General features: G+C 47.9%; 4 non-coding genes across 4 annotated transcripts; all 4 read right to left on the reverse strand.

Moving 5' to 3' along the window:
* Positions 1-851: 851 nt before the first annotated feature.
* Positions 852-923, reverse strand: trnap-agg (transfer RNA proline (anticodon AGG)). The gene has a single exon. It is a non-coding gene; the product is annotated as a tRNA-Pro (tRNA).
* Positions 924-1415: 492 nt separating this feature from the next.
* trnaq-cug (transfer RNA glutamine (anticodon CUG)) lies at positions 1416-1487 on the reverse strand. Its single transcript has one exon. It is a non-coding gene; the product is annotated as a tRNA-Gln (tRNA).
* Positions 1488-1902: 415 nt separating this feature from the next.
* trnap-cgg (transfer RNA proline (anticodon CGG)) lies at positions 1903-1974 on the reverse strand. Its single transcript has one exon. It is a non-coding gene; the product is annotated as a tRNA-Pro (tRNA).
* Positions 1975-2372: 398 nt separating this feature from the next.
* Positions 2373-2444, reverse strand: trnap-agg (transfer RNA proline (anticodon AGG)). The gene has a single exon. It is a non-coding gene; the product is annotated as a tRNA-Pro (tRNA).
* Positions 2445-2500: the final 56 nt, after the last annotated feature.

The following is a 2500-nucleotide window of genomic DNA, read 5'->3' on the forward strand; positions in this document are numbered from 1 at the left end:
ACACTCAAGGAGGCTCTGCGAAAAGCAACTAACCAGCAAGCATCAGAATGGTGTCTGAAAAGCATTCACGGCTCCACTCTGAGTAAACCCGGGATCGAACCAGGGACCTTTAAATCTTCAGTGTAACGCTCTCCGAACCTTGTAAACCAATATTGAGAAAAACATCAAAGCAAAGGACACGAGCCTCCAGTCAACCGCAAACGGCTACCCTGCATGGCAGCCAATCTGAGCCATCTCAGACACATTCACTTCTGTTGTACAAAGTTTAAATTGCAGATGAGGAACTGAGAACAGGGAGAAGTTGGCGTGAAAACATGCAGGTATATTATTGGCCGAAAGAAGGCAGAACGGTCTGCTACTTTTCAGTAAGATGCTCAATGTGGGCTCGTCCGGGATTTGAACCCGGAACCTCTCGCACCCGAAGCAAGAATCATACCCCTAGTCCAACGAGCCACCGTGTTCCCAGATACTACTCAAAAAAAGGAGCTGCAAAGCGAGGTCTCTGGGATTTGAGCTTGGGCCCTCTCGCTCCCATACCAGCAATAAAACAAAAAAAACACACCCCATAACCGACAAGCCCTCAGATGCTCCTGCAACTAGCAAACGCAAGATGAAGGCTCACAGCGCCGTGAAGCGATCCAAGAATGCTTGGGCTGCATTCCTAAACCAATGTTTAGAAAAATGTCAAGGCAAAGTTTAAACTGCAGACGAGGAACTAAGAAGAGCAGCGAGATGTGGGCATGAAAACAGGCAGTCGCAGCTTTAGTCTACTTGACAGTGGCGTATGTTTGGCCCAAGAATGGCAGAATGGACTGAAACTGCTCTAGAAAAGAGGCTGCAAAGACAGAAGAGGGCTCGTCCGGGATTTGAACCCGGGACCTCTCGCACCCTAAGCGAGAATCATACCCCTAGACCAACGAGCCACAGGTTGCTTTTCGGTAAAGGCCAATTTGCTACGTATTTCACTCTGCTCGACGCTACGGTCGCTCTAACATCCTGCCTCTGTAGCTGACAAGGGCAGAATTAGAGCTCATGCACTGACCAGATTTCTGAGAAACTCCATTTTTACGTACCTGCTCTAGCTTGGCCTGCCCTCGTAGATAAATGTTGATTAAAACATCAACGACAAAACACATAAGCTGAATTTAACAGCAGAAATCTACACCGTGGCACTGCCACACAAATCTTGCTGATGAGAAGCTGTCTGAGGTCTGTAATCCTGCTCCACAGAGGATCAGATGACATCTGTCTGCTCAATTTAGTTCCTGCTTAGTTTTATTTGAGTTCTAGATGGTTTGGAGGCCATGGTTAAAGGAGGCCAGTTTAGCAATACATTTAAAGACACACTGTCAGAGACAAAATTGTGACATAAGCCCAAGCTCCTCCATGCCAAACACTGCCAGACAGACTCTTGAAGGTTCCACCGAGATTTGAACTCGGATTGCTGGATTCAGAGTCCAGAGTGCTAACCGTTACACCATGGAACCAACAGTGTCAGTTCGTCTGTCTGAAGTGTAGAAAACACTCAAGGAGGCTCTGCGAAAAGCAACTAACCAGCAAGCATCAGAATGGTGTCTGAAAAGCATTCACGGCTCCACTCTGAGTAAACCCGGGATCGAACCAGGGACCTTTAAATCTTCAGTGTAACGCTCTCCGAACCTTGTAAACCAATATTGAGAAAAACATCAAAGCAAAGGACACGAGCCTCCAGTCAACCGCAAACGGCTACCCTGCATGGCAGCCAATCTGAGCCATCTCAGACACATTCACTTCTGTTGTACAAAGTTTAAATTGCAGATGAGGAACTGAGAACAGGGAGAAGTTGGCGTGAAAACATGCAGGTGTATTATTGGCCGAAAGAAGGCAGAACGGTCTGCTACTTTTCAGTAAGATGCTCAATGTGGGCTCGTCCGGGATTTGAACCCGGGACCTCTCGCACCCGAAGCGAGAATCATACCCCTAGACCAACGAGCCACCATGTTCCCAGATACTACTCAAAAAAAGGAGCTGCAAAGCGAGGTCTCTGGGATTTGAGCTTGGGCCCTCTCGCTCCCATACCAGCAATAAAACAAAAAAAACACACCCCATAACCGACAAGCCCTCAGATGCTCCTGCAACTAGCAAACGCAAGATGAAGGCTCACAGCGCCGTGAAGCGATCCAAGAATGCTTGGGCTGCATTCCTAAACCAATGTTTAGAAAAATGTCAAGGCAAAGTTTAAACTGCAGATGAGGAACTAAGAAGAGCAGCGAGATGTGGGCATGAAAACATGCAGTCGCAGCTTTAGTCTACTTGACAGTGGCGTATGTTTGGCCCAAGAATGGCAGAATGGACTGAAACTGCTCTAGAAAAGAGGCTGCAAAGACAGAAGAGGGCTCGTCCGGGATTTGAACCCAGGACCTCTCGCACCCTAAGCGAGAATCATACCCCTAGACCAACGAGCCACAGGTTGCTGTTCGGTAAAGGCCAATTTGCTACGTATTTCACTCTGCTCGCCGCT

This window comes from Carassius gibelio, chromosome B3 (genome assembly GCF_023724105.1).
Source record: "Carassius gibelio isolate Cgi1373 ecotype wild population from Czech Republic chromosome B3, carGib1.2-hapl.c, whole genome shotgun sequence".
Lineage (NCBI taxonomy): Eukaryota > Metazoa > Chordata > Actinopteri > Cypriniformes > Cyprinidae > Carassius > Carassius gibelio.